We start from the raw sequence: 18537 nt of genomic DNA, 5'->3' as shown, positions 1-18537 counted from the left end.
GAATCACCCGCAAAATCCGCAAATCCGCGAGCAGCGGATTTTGCTCGCACTGCTCGCACTGTTCGCGTGAGTTCGCGGCTTCCCAGTACAACTTCGCGCCCCGCGAATAAGTGCAAAATTGCAGAAATACGATCTAATCAAAACTGAAACTACTTACCAGGTTCAAAAGTTCAGGCTCATCATTAGTAGCCATTTCCTGTAGTGCTTGCTGAGGGGCCCCTCCAGAGTTCAGTTGCCAGTTGCAACTATTATGTGACCCTGCTCTGAACCTCAGAATAGTTACACATATGCCACAAAGGTCCTGAATTACAGCTAAGGGAGACAAGCAGGAGCCAGGCTGGCAGTTCAAATCCATTAATCAGCCCCTAATTCATTATTGTCAGTTGGGGCAGGGCAGGTGTTGTAACTAATTTTGCAACAATGAAAGCACTTAGCAAGTGCAAAAGTTCACTAATCAGGAAGCACTAAGGAAGCAGGTGCCAGCTAAAAAAATATTCTGTGACACATTAATCAGCCCCAAATTAATTCAGGTCACTTGAGGCAGGGAAGGTGGGCTTGCGTTGCCACAATAATGTACACTGACTGGACAACCAGAGGGTGCTGTGATGAAACAGAGGGTGGCATGGGTGGGCCAGAGGGTGGCATGAGTAGTCAGAGAGTGGCAGTGGTGACAGAGAGTGGCAGTGATAAAGAAGAGTGTCCCAAACAGGCTGGACACGTAGAAACAACAAGTTCGCGAAACTTGCGACCCGACAGGTAAGTTCGCAATTTGCGACATTGTACAAAACCCTCGCGAACTGGCAGAAACCCGCGCAAACACAAAAAAAAAATCCGCAAATTCGCGAGAATTCACGGATTTTGCGGATTGCGAGTTCGCAAATCCGCAAAATTCGCGAACGCGAGATTCGCAAAATTCGCCCATGCTTACCCCAGAGTGAAGGAGAGGTGGGGGGTGCACACGGGGGGTTCCTGTGGTATCCCCAGCATTTGCATAGACAAAGCGGCAGGCACCGCTCGGTGCCTGCCGCTTAGATGATGAAAATACATTCATGCATTTTTAGCATTGTGGCGCGCGGTGCTGAGAGCACTGCCTGCCACAATGCTAAAAATGCAGGATGTGCTCGCCACTGTGGCGGGACCTCCGCTCTTATGGCGGGCGGTCCCAATCCCCGCTAGGATGACAGGCGTACAAAGTCCGCCCGTCATCCTAATAGGCCCCTTACTGTCTAAATAAACGTATTTTTTGACTGACTGACTGACATAAAACTAATTAAAAAATGTATATTTTAAACAATTATATTATGCAAACCATATTAATGACTTCTATATTTTTAAAATCGATATTTTTTAGCTTAAAGTCGATATTCTTGACCATGATATTCTTGCTGCCGATATTTCTATGTCACAATATTTAAGACTCAATATTAGTATAAGTCGACATTTCTAACTTGATATTTTGACTGAATACTTTCTTCTGATACTTTGAGGTAAATCTATGCTGGATTTCTCTCCCATTCTACACTTTCAGTTTGACTGACCATAACTTTACTGCAAGTTCTTTGATTCTGTACTTTACTCGAGATTTGCATTCTGTTCTATTGATGCATTGCTTTTAGCCCTATTAATCAATTTCTTTATGGCTAAAATCTGAAACTAAATCTTCAATGTTTATGATACTCTGTCTGTCATTTTGTAGGGCCAAATAAGTTCTGCATGCTAAATTTGAAATTTCCCTTTAAAAGATTAGATTGACATTGGCCCATTTAGAAGCACCAAATCTGCTAACAGAATAACAACGCTCCCGGTCCATCAAAGTGCAAATAGAGTAAGGTGGAGTGTGCTGTCCCCTGCCATACCTCTTGAAGGTGCTTTACATTCTTTTGCCCTTCCTGCCTTTCTTTGTGCATTGCATGTCTGGTATCTGGCTTTTGGCACTGGGTCAGGCTCTGTCTCCTTTAGTGCTTTATTGCTGAGAGTGACATGACTGTCTCTTTGTCTGATGTCTCCAAGGTAGACATGTGTGAAGGGAATCTGAATGATCAACTTTGCATTCAACACATGCTTGCTTTTTCAAGCAAACCCATTGTGGGAAATCATCATTATATTTGGAGATAAATACCCTACTGGGTGGCTTTCAATCTGATTTACACCTCACATGAGTTTAAGAAGTGGTCCTCTGAAACATAACTGAAAAACATCCCACCACCAACTACCAAGTACTGTAAGGAGCATCCATCTGATTACTTGTAGTAAACAAGGGTTCCCTGTAATCAATACAATAGTAACCCCTAGGTCAGGGAAAAAGCACTGTGTAGGTATCAACCCAGGCGGTAATAGACAGGACTTGCCCACGTAATAGTGATAGGACACAACAACCCACTTCCGTAGCAAAAGACAGTTTCTTTTATTAGGACAAAATTCATTAAAAAACCACAATGACAATAATGGTTTTTAAAAGAAAGCATGTAAAAACATGCAATACATATGAGCAATTAAATAAAATACAAAACAAGAGATAATCCACAACAATCACAATTTCATAAAAGCATAATGTTTATTCCTGAGTCAAACATAAATAGGTATGTATGCATCCATCTGATTATACTTTTCAGAGACATTGAAAATCATTGAAGAATGAGTCATTCTTCAGTACAACTAACAGAATCAGTTGGTCCTTTACAGTGCACATCATTGATAGTGATCTCTTCCTTTCTAATGATCTACATCAATTGAATATGGTGACCCAATTTCATAACACTATTAACACTACTAAAATGTTTGCCATGCCATCTCTCTCACCCTAAATAATCAATAAATGGTTCTACAGGCCAGACGCATGTGGACTATCATGTCAGGTTTCACATGCTTCTCAGTGACACCAGCATATAAGTCAATCTAAAGGACGGCACAGGAATCGTGCGAATAGAGCATGTCTAACTCATACATAATAGGGAATGCAGAAGGGTAGTTAAGCATGTATGCAAATAATTATGATATTGTGCTAGTCGAATCAATGCGATCATATACATTGTCTTTTGAATCATAATGCACAATGTAATCTTCACCCTTCCCCAAACATAGTGGTGCATATTTACTATCATTTTGCACAAAGGAGCACGTAAAGTTGTTGTGCTGCTTTGCATGAAACCGAGAGAGTAGAAAAATGTGCTATATCCACTATAACATAGTGTAGCACCTATTTGACTGACAAGATTCTTCATACTATGCCCAACTTAATAGACTGAGCTAATCTTCAAAGTAGAAATGTTTCACCTGGATCACAGCATAGGTATTTTATTTTCGACCCCCCAGCATGCTTTTCCAGATATCTGAAAGAGTCTAGACTTCTGTCTCCTGTAGAAATTTGGCATCCTTCCCATCAATGTACAGTGCATTAAAGTTGACTTTTGAAATTCAGGAACGAGGAAAAGACTCACCTTTTCTGATTTACACTAAATAACTTTTGCTGCTGACATATGCCATAGTGCAAATACTCTGCAAAAGAACACAAGTAAATGAAACATTATATTTAGTTTGTAAAGAAGGTGGTCATTTCTTTTGTGGCAATGCTTGGAGTTTTACACGAGATTACAGTGTTTGCTGCAGCAATTATGGTTGTATGTGATTACATTGAAAAAGTATTTCATGGAATACCGTTGCGGAGAAATAATTTCACATAAACAGTTTAACACAAGTTTGCAAAGTGAATGGCATTTACCATTTCATAGAAACCAGTTCATAAAATGTCTTGATTTTTTTAAATAGGCTGTTGCATGCATATTTTTAAGATGTATATGCAATGGCTGTAGGTCCTACTTTCTGAGACAATTTTTGACTGTGGTATTTATTTCAGTGCTTTCATTACTTCAGGAGACATTACTTCAGATGTATATCTTTTACATTGTCAAATAATTACACTGGATCTTTTTAATTTACTTTCCCCTCACCACCGCTACTCAGCATCCATACCTGAACCCCTCATAACCTCTTAACACCGTCCATTTTTATCTCCTAAAACCCTCGCCATACCCACACCACATCCATCCTTGACCTCTAAACTAGGCCTGGGCTAAGCACTACGGTACGTTTGCGTAGTTTGCGAGGTTTGCACTACTTCGCACTACGCGAATTGCACGTAGCACAGTACAAACAGGCATAGCGGTAATTTTTTGCTTGCTTGCGGTCCTCAACGTCAAGTTGGCGACTGCGAGCAAGCAAAATGACTTGCCGGTGAGACTTTTTCCTTGTTCGCGATCAGCAACATCAAGTTGCTGATCACGAGCATGGTAAATAAACGCGGGGAGGTCAGGTTTCTCATTGTGAGTGGTCGTGTGTGCTCGCGAACGTTCGCAATGAGAAACTACCAGTTCAGATTTAGAGAGCTGCTGCTCAAGTAAAAATCTACTTGAGCGGCAGAAAACTACAGCTCGCACTGTGCAAGATGCCGTTTTCAATGATTGCACAGTGCCGGATGCTTGTCCACACTGTGCAATCATTGAAAACGGCATCTTGCACAGTGCAAAAAGGCTGCTACGCAGTTCGCATAGTGCTACACGTAGCTCGCTAAGTGCACTTTGTGTAGCTTTGTGAAGCGCTTCTTCGGGAACTATGCCGAGCCCTACTCTAAACCTCAAAACCTTTTCTTCCCTTAAACTCCACCCATCCATGAATCCTAAAAACTAGGCCTAGGTATAATTCCGATTAGGGTTAATTTACCATTTCCACATGGATGTTGCAAAATGTGTCATGCCAATGTCACCGGTGATGTTTTGTCATAAAAAAATTGACAAAATACATAATTTCCTTCACATGACTCAGTGTTGAATTCCGAGCTGCCCTGGACGTCACAGTGAGGGCGCATTTGAAGCTTTTAGCCCAGTCAGGGATCCAGGAGGCTGGAAAAATTCTCTCGAACGTCCCCCACAGTCTTCGGTATGCATGGACTGTGTGTCATGTGTCACAAAGTGCTCAGGACGGGAACTCTAAGACCCGGGAAGGGCTCCTCTGCTGGCCCATATGAAGCGTTGTGACCGTGCCCCGGGTCAGACCCCTGGCAAATTTTGTGTTGGAAGCTTCCATCCTGGGGCTGTTCATTGCGCCATCAGTTCTCAAAGTTCCAAGGAAGGGACCCACAGGCCAGGGAGGGCCATTCCTACTTACCCGGGATAAGAAGCACTAAACGGGTCTTGATCAGAGTCCCACCAGATGCTGGGTTTGAATTTTCTGATTCTGGGCTCCGTTTCCCAGCCTGCCGTGTCTCACAGTGTCCAGGACCTGCAGGCCCTGGAAGGCTTCCCCATAATGCCCTGGGTAAGAAACTTGAAGTCAGCGTTCTGGCTGGCGGGTTGGAAGGCCCAGCCTTGGGCTTTATTCCATGGCACAACATGTCACTTGGAGCCCCGTACAGGGACCTGCAGGCCTGTGGAGGCATCCTATGCTATGCTTGATATGGATGCATCCTTTTAACAGACCAAGTCCAATCCAGGGTCTCCTGCCTCTTTGTTGACTCTATATAATGTCGGGCTGATCGCATATCCCCATGATTGTAACATTACATATGGATGTCAGCCCTATCAACTTTCAATGTTACTATCTGTGCTTACGATGTTGACCAGGAGTAGTTGGGAATTGGACGCAGCATTTACTGAACATATTAGTTGCTACTAGCTGCAGGAAAACGCAAAGGTCATTTAATTTTTAAGGAATTGTGTTTTAATATATTGCCTATTGGACATAGACTTGCCAACCTGCCATCACTCTTTCTTTCCTTAAGCCCCGGTTCCAACACAGCTTGTGCCGATTGATTGGAGGGCTGTCGGGACTTTTACTTTTCTTTCGCCGTGCTGGGGTCAGCACTCCAGTCTTTGGCGCCACGGAGAGTATTTAATGCAGAGAGAACACGCATGTGCAGCGGACGCAGCAGTCATTGAACATATTAGTTGCTGCTAGCTGCAGGAAAACGCAAAGGTCATTTAATTTTTAAGGAATTGTATTTTAATATATTGCCTATTACTCATAGACCTGCCTACCTGCCATCACTCTTTCTTTCCCTAAGCCCCGGTTCCAACACGGCTTGGCCAATTGATTGGAGGGCTGTCGGGACTTTTACTTCCTCTTTCACCCATGCTGGGGTCAGTGCTCCAGTCTTTGGCGCCACGGAGAGTATTTAATGCAGAGAGAACGCGCACGCGCAGCAGACGCAGCACTCACTGAACATATTAGTTGCTGCTAGCTGCAGGAAAACGCAAAGGTCATTTAATTTTTAAGGAATTGTATTTTAATATATTGCCTATTACTCATAGACGTGCCTACCTGCCATCACTCTTTCTTTCCCTAAGCCCCGGTTCCAACACGGCTTGGCCAATTGATTGGAGGGCTGTCAGGACTTTTACTTCCTCTTTCACCCATGCTGGGGTCAGTGCTCCAGTCTTTGGCGCCACGGAGAGTATTTAATGCAGAGAGAACGCGCACGCGCAGCAGACGCAGCACTCACTGAACATATTAGTTGCTGCTAGCTGCAGGAAAACGCAAATGTCATTTCATTTTTAAGGAATTGTGTTTTAATATATTGCCTATTGCTCATAGACTTGCCTACCTGCCATCACTCTTTCTTTCCTAAGCCCCGGTTCCAAAACGGCTTGTACCGATTGATTGGAGGGCTGTCAGGACTTTTACTTCCTCTTTCTCCCATGCTGGGGTCAAAGCTCCACTCATTGGCGCCACAGAGAGTATTTAATGCAGAGAGAACGCGCACGCGCAGCAGACGCAGCACTCACTCAACATATTAGTTGCTGCTAGCTGCAGGAAAACGCAAAGGTCATTTCATTTTTAAGGAATTGTGTTTTAATATATTGCCTATTGCTCATAGACTTCCCTACCTGCAATCACTCCTTCTTTCCCTAAGCCCCGGTTCCAAAACGGCTTGTGCCGATTGATTGGAGGGCTGTCGAGACTTTTATTCCTCTTTCCCCCATGCTGGGGTCAGCGCTCCAGTCTTTGGCACCATGGAGAGTATTTAATGCAGAGAGAACGCACATGCGCAGCGGATGCGCGCAGCGGATGCGCGCAGCAGGCGCGCCAAAGGTAAGCCCGTCTGCGCCCGTCCGCTCCTGGACCGGGTCCACGGCCATATCCCCTGGTTGTCAATCTATAAATGTAAAGAAATTCTATTCTGGCAAAGAACTGTGTCAGCTACGCCCACCACTTTATCACGCATGTACATTGCTTGTATGCAATGGTCTGGTCAACACGCATGAATCTCTATGCGCCAACTGTGAGGTCAACCTACCCATGATATCAAGTTTCAATATCACTAAAACGCGTTTTAGGGACAACAATAAGGGACCTCCTATAGTAACGGCTCTTATCAATGCTCGTTCACTGAGTAAACATAAGCAAGAAATAGCCGCCCTGATTATTCACTGCAACATTAATCTATTGCTTATCACTAAAACATGGACCGACCAAGCTTCTGAGCCAGATCTGGTGGTAGCCAACCCTGAAGGCTATGCTTCTCAGAGACAGGATAGAATAAATAAAAAAGGAGGTGGACTGGCAATAATTTTGTGGAGTAATCTTTCTACTAGAATAGTATATGTGCCCTCCTCAACGTCTGAAGCAATTCACTTCTCTATCTCATTAACCCCCTCACAAAGTTTTAAAGGAATGCTACTTTACCGACCCCCGGGAGCAAGGTCAAAATTCCTAGCTACTTTTACCAATATGGTGGACGGTTTGGTGGCTGAAGACTCCTTTATCATCCTAGGAGACTTCAATTTCCACCTGGAAAACACTCACAAATATGCTACTAGCAGATATGGCGGCCATGGGCTTAGCACAGTTAGTTGTGAAGCCTATCCATGAGGCAGGCCATACCCTGGATGGCATTTTCTCTAACTAAAAATATTTTGGTAACAGACATTCTGCCATTAGCATGGACTGATCACCACGCCATAATATTTAGTATTTTACCTGATAACAATCGGCTCACTAATGCGCCGGTAACCGGCCCAGAGGTGTTCAAAGCTTGGAAAAACATAAATAATGAACCGTTTAAAAACCTTCTACTTTCCACGCATCCTGACGTTCCATCCGACCCTAATGTAGCCACCACTGAATATGCAAACTGGCTTCATAATGCGATCAACTTGCTGGTGCCGAACAAAAAGATCTCGAAAAATAGGATTTCCCCTTCAGCACCCTTGTTCATTGACTCTCTCCGGGAACAAAAACAAAAGTGTAGAAATTGAGAAAGACACTGGCGCAAACTCTATGCAGGCGAAGATAAACTTCGTTATAGGGAAGAACTTACCAAATATAAAACTATGATACTGCCCAAATCGAATTAGCCAAAAACTCAAATAAACCACTACTTCAAGTAGTTAACAAACTAGTGGGTCAATCATCAGTGGCAGCTCCCATATATTTTGCATCGCTTAGCTCCCATACCATCACAATCTCTTTGCAACTCACTAGCTAATTATTTCTATGAGAAAGTAAACATGATTTATCTGGAGTTTTCAGCACACACAAATCATAATTCTCAGCCCATAATTCCAATCTCCTCACATCACGTCCTCGGGCAATTTGAAACAGTCTCCGGGGGATCAAATCGTTGAGGTAATGACTACCATTAAAATGGGATCAGCTACTGACCCCTATCCACCTAAGGTCCTTGCTTCTATCACAGACTTAATTGCTCCGGTATTAGCAAATATTTGTAACACCATGTTTACATCAGGGATTTACCCTACCACATGGAAAAAGACCATTTTAAAACCTGTGCTAAAAAAACTCATTTAGATCCCGACGAGACTAAGAACTATAGACCTATAGCCAGCCTCCCTCTCCCGGCCAAAGTGGTGGAAACCGTGATGAACCAACAACTTTCTAAATACATAGAATAGCACCAATTGTTAGATAACACTCAATTTGGGTTCCGAAAAGCACATGGCACAGAAACAGCTCTAATCAAAGCCTCAGAGGATATAAAAACCATTATGGATCAGGGAGGTACGGCTGTGCTCTTACTGCTGGATTTGTAAGCTGCATTTGACACGGTCTATCATACCATCTTGATCGACCGTGTCACTGCACTGGGTATTCAGGACAAGGCAAAATAACTTCTCTCATCCTTCCTTTCCAACAGGACTCAGGCGGTGACTCTAGGCTGCTTCCATTCTGCCCAATTGACACTGCCATGTGGAGTTCCGCAAGGCTCCTCCCTAAGTCCGACACTCTTTAATATCTATGTGTCAGACCTAGCAAGTGTCATTAAGGCATATGGGATGGACCTTACATCATATGCTGACGACACCCAGCTGGTGCTGGCGGTTTATAACAACGGAGAAAGGGTTGCAGCCAACTGCGAACAGGGCATGCTGGCCATCAGTGACTGAATGGCCAGCAATTGCCTAAAACTGAACTCCAAAAAAATTGAGGTTATCATCTTTGGTAAACTATCCCCTGCTTGGTCCAGCTGCTGGTGGCCTTCTTCACTAGGCTCCCCTCCCAACCCAGTTCCCAAGGTCAGGAACCTAGGCATCTTGTTCGATGACAGATTGACTTTTGCACCCCATGCGAATCGGGTGGCATCGGCAGCGTTCCATAAACTTCGATTGATTAAAAAGATTCTCCCATTTCTCCCCGAAACTGCTGGTAAAACTTTGGTCAGCACACTAGTGATGTAATCCCTGGACTACTGCAATGGGCTGTTTGCTAACGCTCAAAGGAGGGTGATCCAAAAATTGCAGACCGTTCAAAATGCGGCTGCCAGAATGTTGTCCAGAACTCCCAAGTTCAAATCGATCTCTCACATAATCAAAAGATATCACTGGCTGTCAGTTAGGAACCGCATAAAATTTAAGACACTATGTATTGTCTATAAAGCCTCACGTAAAATAGGCCCTCAGTTACTCATAAATCAGCTGGCATCCTACAGTCCAAATAGATCACTTCGCTCCTCTACGGCATGTCAGCTAATTGTACCACATACAAAAACTGTGTCCTGGGGTAACAGACGTTTTGTCGTCACGGCAGCCAGACTCTGGAACACTCTCCCGTTGGAGATAAGAGAGTGTCAGTCATTGCTTCTTTTTAGAACGATGTTAAACACTTGGCTGTTTAATCAATAATCTGTCCACTGATTCTGCTTGCGGTCAGCAGCGCCGAGGCGCCCCAGGGCATTTGTGCACTTTACAAATTTCAAAAATAAATAAATTAAATTTTGGAGAGGGAGCCTGAGAAACAACTTCTACATCCATGGAAGGCAGCAGGCGCGTACATTACCCACTTCCATCTAGAAGGGGGGTAGTAATGAAAAATTACAATACAAGACGCTTTTGAGGCCCTGTAATTGGAATGAGTACACTTTTAATCCTTTAAACCGGGATACAGTGGAGGGCAACTCAGGAGCCAGAAACAATGGCAATTCCAGATCCAATAGAGCGTATATTGAAGTTGCTGCAGTTAAAAAGCTCATAATTGATTTTGGGTTTAAAATGGCGGTTGGCCGTGAGGCGAGCTACCACCTATCCCAGCCTCTGCCTCTCTGTGCCCCCTTGATGCTTTTGACTGAGTGTCCTGAGTGTATGAAGTGTTTACTTTTAAAAAATTAGGTGTTCAAAGTAAGCTTATCACCTAAATACTTTAGCTAGGAATAATGATATAGGACCCCTGTTTATTTTGTTGTTTCTCAGATCAGGAGGGTCGGCTTAGGGCAGTGATTCCCAAACTTTTGACTCCAGAGGACCCCCATTGAATCACCACCGGAAGCCAGGGCCCCCCAAGCAATTTGTATGACTTAAATTCCAAATATTAAAACAGTAATTAAAAAAAAACGTGCATGCACACAAAACAAATACTCACATTTCAAAGGATTTTGGGGCCAGATGTACAATTATTTCATTTAGCGCCTCGCAATTGGCGACACATAGCAAGTAGTAAATTGCGAGTCGCTAACTGAAGTGTACAACAGTGTGTTTAACAATGTTTGGGATTCCCAATGGGGTCGCAAATTACGAGGCTCATTAATATTAATGAGCCTCTCCCAATTTGCGAGCCCATTGGGAATGCCAGCCCTCCCAGGGATAGTGGCCTACTGAGCTCAGCAGACCACCATATCTGGGACTGCTTTTAAATAAAGCAGTTTATTTTTTTTAAATGCAGCCTGTTTTCCATGCATTTAAAAAAAAAAGAAAATTAAACATCTTTGTTTAATTTTTTAAGGGCAGGCAGTGGTCCTGGGACCACTGCCTGCCCTTGAAAAATAATTTTGCATGCATTTGCAAAGGGGAAGGAGTCCTCTGGGGACCCCTTACCATTTGCGAATGCATTACCATCTACTTGAAGTAGGTGGGAATTGCGAGTATTTCGCGACCGCAATTGCGGTCGCAAAACATTTGTACATGGTTTGAGACTCGCTATTTGGAAAGGAATGCCCCTTCCAAATAGCAAGTTGCAAGACCTATTTATCGAGTCGCAAAAAAATTAAGACTCGCGAAATAGGCTATGTACATGGCCCAATAGTTTTTTGTATGCACAAACGGGTTTGCGAACCCGTTTGCGCATATAAAAACAGGTCGTACATTTGGCCCTTAGTATTTTATATTGAAGGAATTTGCAAAAAAGGAAAAAAATTAATGAGAAAGTTGGTGCTGCATCTCCGTGACTAACATTTAAATTGTTGGTTTTATTTCGCAGTACGACGCTTTTTAGCAGCATCAGGATAATGAATGACTGGGAAAGAACATAAGTAACTAACTGGTAACAATCAGTTTGCAAGCAGCTCTTTGATGACAGTTTATAGATCCCTCTGCTAGATTACGATTGTAACTTATGAAGTGCACAGTAACAAAAGAATCCCTGTGCCAAAAGCAGTAACCACGGACCTAGGCACATAAAATACTGCTTTTTAAAATGCATGTTACACGTTCTTTGCAGTAGGCATATTAACCCTCTGTGCTACATTAGTTAAGTCAAAGCCTGAGCAAAACTCTCATCTCTCTCCAGCAGGTACATTAATCACTGGCATTATCTTGACGCTGTTATTGTTGCTAGCAAGCTGCTAATTATACAAGAAAATATGTTGTGCTTTTAAAACTGCTGTCTATGGACCCCCTGGGAATGTGTCACGGACCCCTGGGGGTCCGCGGACCCCAGTTTGGGAAACACTGGCTTAGGGCATTCATATTGTGCTGCTAGAGGTGAAATTCTTGGACAGACGCAAGGCAAACCAAAGCGAAAGCATTTGCCAAGAACGTTATTATTTATCAAACACGAAAGTCAGTGGTTTGAAGACTATCAGATTCTGTCGAAGTTCTGACCATAAACAATGCTAACCAGCGATCCAGCATTATGATTCCTATGACCTGCTGAGCAGCTGTGAGGAAATCTAAGACTTTGTGTTCCAGGGTGAGTATGGTTGCAAAGCTGAAACTTAAAGGAATTAAAGGAAGGGGACCACCAGGAATGGAGCGGCTTAATTTAACTCAACAGAGGAAATCTCACCTAGCTCGGATAGGGAAAGGATTGACAGATCCATGAACTCTAAACTCCACCCATCCCTGAACCCTAAAAGCCATTTCTATCCCTAAACTCCACCGATCTCTGAAACCTAAAATCATTTTCTCCCCCCCCTAAAATCCCCTATTCCTAAACCTTAAAAACACACTTTTTATGCCTAACCCTACCCACATCTGAACTCTTAAAACTTTTCACCACCACAGACTGCACCCATTATTGAACCCTAAAACCCTTTTTACCCATAAACTCCACCTATACTTGACTGCTATAACCTACCAACACTTAAACTCCACCCACTCCTTAACCCTAAAAAGCCTTTTTTCATCTCTAAACTCTACCCACCACTGAACCTCAACAACCTCTCACCAGCTCTAAACTCTGCCCATCTGTCAACCCTAAAAAAAACCTTAATACCCCTACTCTTCACCCATCCCAAACCCTAAAAACCCACTCAAGTTCAAACTCCACCCATTCTGGATCCCTAAAAACTCTTTTTTACACTTGAACTCCACCTATCCCTGGCCCATTAAAATCCCTCTACATCCCTGAACATCACCCATCCTTGAACCCAAAAAACCTGCACTGCTCCTAAAATCCACTCATTTTCCTTCAAAGTATTTTTCCTTTACAATGTTCTCTTTACTGTTCGATATGTTTGTGTTTCCTTAACATTAACTTGTCTTAATGCTGGTTTTACATTATTTGGTTTAATCCAATATGGTTTCTCAGTTTTTGGTTTTCGATTAATTCACATACATCTGGATTAACGCTGAGAATTCATCCACTACCTTTCCTTTCCAACAGGAAGATAAACATTAGCTGTAGCTGCAAGATGAGTGTTATTGGAGACTTGCGCAAGAAGGGAGTTGCTAATGAGCAGAAGGGCATTAATAGCTCATGATCACCATTTCCTGTGCCATTACAAATGGTTGAGAGGTTCCTGCTCTCTCTAAGCTACCATGGCCTGCTAATGGTGAAATCTGACAGAATTCCACATTCACTGAGAGGAGAGAGGTGGTGGGAGAAAAAAAAACGGGTTTGTTTGAGGTTTCGTTTGGAACTGAACCTGGTTGTGTGTGACGTGCTTGGTAGAGAGTTTGAGGGCTGGCACCCCTTATGTTGGCTCCACCACCAAACAAACCACTTCCTTACAAAATGCCTTTTCTGGTTCGTTGTTAACCTTAATTCTACTGCAGAATATGGACACACAACCATAGATATATAAGTACATGATGCACTTAAAGTCAGTCATCTCGCTGCAAATGACCCTTTGATTCTGTTATCAAATACATGGCAATGATGTGTAATCATATAGCTGTCAACACTTTGATCAGACGCTCTGACTTAAAGAATGTTTAGGATATCACCCCAGTAAAGTTGTTTGAACTTGCATTCTATATTCTGGCCAGGGAGGAGGGGATAGCCGAGCTTCAAAAAGCTGGAGGCCCAGCAACCTTCTATGGTTTCCAGGAACACTGCAAATATGTGTCAGCAGATTTTTGTGAAGAACTGTTTGCTGCCATCTTTAGTTTTAAAGCTGAATCTAAAATTCTTCCAATGATGTGGATCCATACTCCCACTTAAAGCACCAGTGAATGACAAATAAGTTGCTTCATTCCCTGAATCATCAAGAGGCAGCAAGAACAGCATGGAAGTCTTCTTCAGCTCAAACAAAATGACTAAAGAGTTAGCAGAATGTTGCTCTGACTCCATCTGAATGTTTCCTTTCCTGATGCAATTGATGCAACACCTAGCCAGCCATTTTTGCAACCTTCAAACACTTTCAAGTCTCTCTATGTGCCCCTCCCTGTCCATATCAAGGCACTCACTAAAGCAGTTTGCAGCTGCCCCCTTTTCAAGCCCAGAAAAATCACATTCACTCACGTTACCCATTGAAGTTCTTTTCCTGCTGTCAGTGCTTAATTTGTAAAATAATAATAATAATCTGTTCCAGCCCCAAGCATTTTGTTTAGAAGCCCACAGCTGGCACTTTCGAAGGATGGGTGCCAATTGCAAAGGATGCCTAGTCTAGATTCCTCCTTGTGCCTCTTTAATCCACCACCAGGCATTCTCTGCCTCTTTATCTCATTCTTTCACATGATTATTAATCTCTGATTTCTCTCTTTATCCCTGTTTTCACATCAGTCTCGTCATCCTCTTTCCCCATTTTGTGTTTTTCTCTCTCTTGCTCTGGATCAAACTTTGTTGAGGAACAAAAGTGTTTGTTTCCAAAAATGAGTTCCAGTGGACCCCACCTGCAACAATTGGCTCAAATTAGGCACTTCTGCTGGTGTACACAAAACTCATGTTTTCTTGTCGCTGATCCTGAACTGAAGACTGAGCTTAGGTACTGAAGGAGCTACTGTCCCGCAAATAAAGGAACATTTCTTCAGAACTAGTTTTGGTTTTAAAGTAGGTGCAAAGCGGTAGTCTGCCTCCCACAAGCAAGGTACTAGGACAGTTTAAGACTTGCCATTTCAAAATGCACATGCAATGATGCAAGTATTGTGTTTATCTCATGCAGTGGCGGCTAGTGAAAAATGGGGATGGGCAAGGGGGTACGGGGGTTGAATATATAAAAAACGCCCTTACCATTTTCCCCGGCCACATGTCTCCTCCTCTTCTTTGCTTTTCCTGACTCCAGTCCACAATACCCGGCCAAGCAGTCGTGCACACTTAGGGGCCGGCGTTGCTGGGACTGACAACCAGTGGAGCTGCGATCCCACAGCTACAATTAGGATGCCACTGCCATGGCGGCGGTGGCATCCTCTATTCCCAGCATTGTGGTGGGCAGAGCTCACAGCACCGCCCGCCACAATGCTGGGAATGCACTGTGTGCATTGTCATGCATAAGATGACAGGCACTGTGCAGTGCCTGCCACCTTGTCCATGACAAAGTAGGGGTGTACCATAGATACCCCCATGTGCACCCCCACCCCCATTAACCTGGGGGCCCGCAACAGGCCCCCTACAGCAGAATCTGCATGACTTTCCGGGGCAGGCTGCTACCCGCATCCATGCTAATATGGATGGCGGTGTCTAGTAGACACTGCCACCATATCTAGCCCCTTTACCGCCAGTTCGACTGGTCGACCAGCGAAAATCCGCCAGGGTCCCCCCACCATACTAATATGGCGGGGGAAACGGGTGGAGGCAGAGGAAAATGTAGGGCGGATCGGCAGCGCCATGTGGGCAGTAGCGATCCGCCCTACTTCGTAATCAGCCCCCTAGTGTGCATAGTCCACTCCTCCTCTCTGAGCCACCAGGCGTGTCCTACCCTAAACCAGCCCGCAGCAAGCAAAAAAAAAATGATAACGTTCAGTTATTATCATTTTATTTTTCCCTCTCTCACTGCTCTAAGAGTGGGGCAATGCTCCTCTGCCTTAGCAGAGGCGCCGCCACTGATCTCATGTAATGTTCAAAATATTTCTGATACTACCTACTACTGACTCTTAACAGTGTCATTCCTAGACCTAGACTTCTAAAAGCATTTGTGGGAACAAATTGCAAATTGAAGAAGCTTCGAAAAATATTTTTTGGTTTGACGCCAAGCAATCTTCAAAGTGCTGCTTTGTGCTGCTTTCAAGTGACTTTCCAATGCAAAACAAGTTTTGCGCTGGAAAGTACATTAGAAATCTTTTTGGGGCATTAATTATAGTCATTTTTGTAATGCAAACACAGCAAAAAATCCTAGTAAATATATTCCCATGTCTTACCTGAATTTCAGCATGACAATAGACACCACTTTCTTTATTTCGTTTATGCATTTGGAAACGTCAAAAGATATGTTTCATCTTTTCCTTAATTATTTCCTATAACGTTTTTAAACAATATTTCGAGCTACTTTTGCTTACAAATGCAGCATTTGCCACTCCATTTGTCTACAACTGCTTCTTGACCCGGTGCACCTCTCCAAGCTCAAAATATCAGACAGGGAGAGAACACAAAAGTGCCTTTACTACAGAGATATGGCACTATCCTGCTCTCTGCCTAGCGCTGCTGCACAATTAGGCTGCCAAGGGCCATGCACACACCTTTGCACCATAGTGCAAAGGTGTCTAGCATAGGTTTTGTACTGGAAAGGTACCATTCTGATACAAAATACCATCCCTAGACAAACTTTAAAAAGTTTTCTACTTCGAATGTTTGCATTACAGAGCAGCATACATGCAAAGTGTGAAAAAGTTAGGAGAAATAAAAGGATTTTTATTTTTTAATGCCTGCTAACAAGTGGTTTTATTTTTTGGGCCCAAAACCCTGTCTACCATTGTTAGTAGATAGGTTTTTCGGCCAAAAACCATGAGTGGTTGCATTGGAACTCTTATGTACAACGCATGGAACGCCCCATGGGTGTAGTGTAACAAAAAGCAGCATTTTGCGCCGCTTTGCTTTAATTTCAGGCAACTTTCCATTTCAAAAATAAGTTATGCAGAGGAAAGTAAATAAAAAAAATTAAAAAATCCTCGCCCATAGTGTTAGTTAATGTGGGTCTTAGTCTGATCTTGTATTACTCATATTTGTTTCCTAAACCTTTACAATTTAGTGTGTGATGTCTCCCCCGTTTTTGCACTCCACATGTGATACAATTATTATATTTTATTTTTTTAGACACTAGGGGCCTCATTTATGAAAAGTGACGCATCGCTGCATGAAAACAGCGATGCGTCACATTTCACTGCGCACTCCTTGCGACGCCAATGATGCGTCATATTTAATGTATGACGCATCATGTCGCAAGGACTTACAGATACGTCAGTATTTCTGACGCATCTGTAAGCGCAAAAGTGACGCATTGCTGGAGTGTGTCACAAAAGTGTCGCAACTCCAGCAATGCGTCCTTTCACATGGGGAAAGCCCCATGTGAAAGGGCTTGCGTCAGTCTTACGCCTGCTGTGAGGCAGGCGCAAGATTTTGAAGCAACAGCATCCTAAAAGTGACGCAGTGAAATCTCATAGATTTCACTGCGTCACTATTACGAGGCTTTTTGCGGGGGAACGCCCCCTCTGCATTCATTATACCTGACGCAGGTATAATGTGGCGCAGGGGTTTAAAAAGTGACGCATCTACCTAGATGCGTCACTTTTTAAATATGGCGCAACAAGGTGCATTTTGTACGCCGCTGGTGCGTCACAGAAAGTGACGCACCGGCGGCGCAAAACTGACGCAAGGCCTCATAAATTAGGGCCTAGAATTATAGTCAACGGTCTTGGTGCACACACTGCTTTTCTTGGCATTGTATTCTATTAGCCTGTAGATTGTCACAACATTATGTGTATACAAAATGCCATGTTGTCAAAACAGCTGAAATGCAAACTTAAACAGCGAACTTGTGTCTTTAAGTATGCATGCAACAGTTTTATAATTTCTCCAAAGGACGGACACGGCACAGAAGTACATCTCTCTTTCACCACAAGTTTTCAAGACTAAACAAAAGTGGACACCTTTCATATCAGAGAAACCACTCACTTCCTGCCTTCCCAACTCATGCTTGGTTTTCAACATGATGCGCATCAAAAAATGTGGAAAACGAATGGCCTTGCATGTGAAAATTCTCACAGGAAAGCTCTCAAAACAGTCTTCCAGACAAAAGACAACATTACATGTGCGCTGTATAAAACGACGAGACAAGCTTTTGGCGGGAATTTTCCAGTCATAAATGCGTTCATGATTCATCGCCGTAAACCTTTATTGGGCGCAGGTCGTGTTTTCATAACGAGCTGCCACTGAAGGCACAGACGTCCTCTCCGCCCCTGCCAGCATGGGAACACAGGCCGGGTCCCCGGGGGCTTCCATTTCTCATGACGCAGAGCAGCGCTGGGAGCCGAGATAACCTCTCATTTGTTGCCGCTGAACTGACAGAACATGCGCTGTTTGTTAAGCCATATTCAGTTTCCGTAATGCTCCCAGGACATCTGTGACCTATTGCAGTGAATAAAAGCACCCTTTGAGTGCGCGCGGAGTGCAGAGGTAATTAACGGAATGTAGTTCAAGGTAAAGCCATCTATAAATGACAGG

This window comes from Lissotriton vulgaris, chromosome 12 (assembly GCF_964263255.1).
Source record: "Lissotriton vulgaris chromosome 12, aLisVul1.2, whole genome shotgun sequence".
NCBI lineage: Eukaryota > Metazoa > Chordata > Amphibia > Caudata > Salamandridae > Lissotriton > Lissotriton vulgaris.
Note: the sequence above shows the minus strand (reverse complement) of the source record.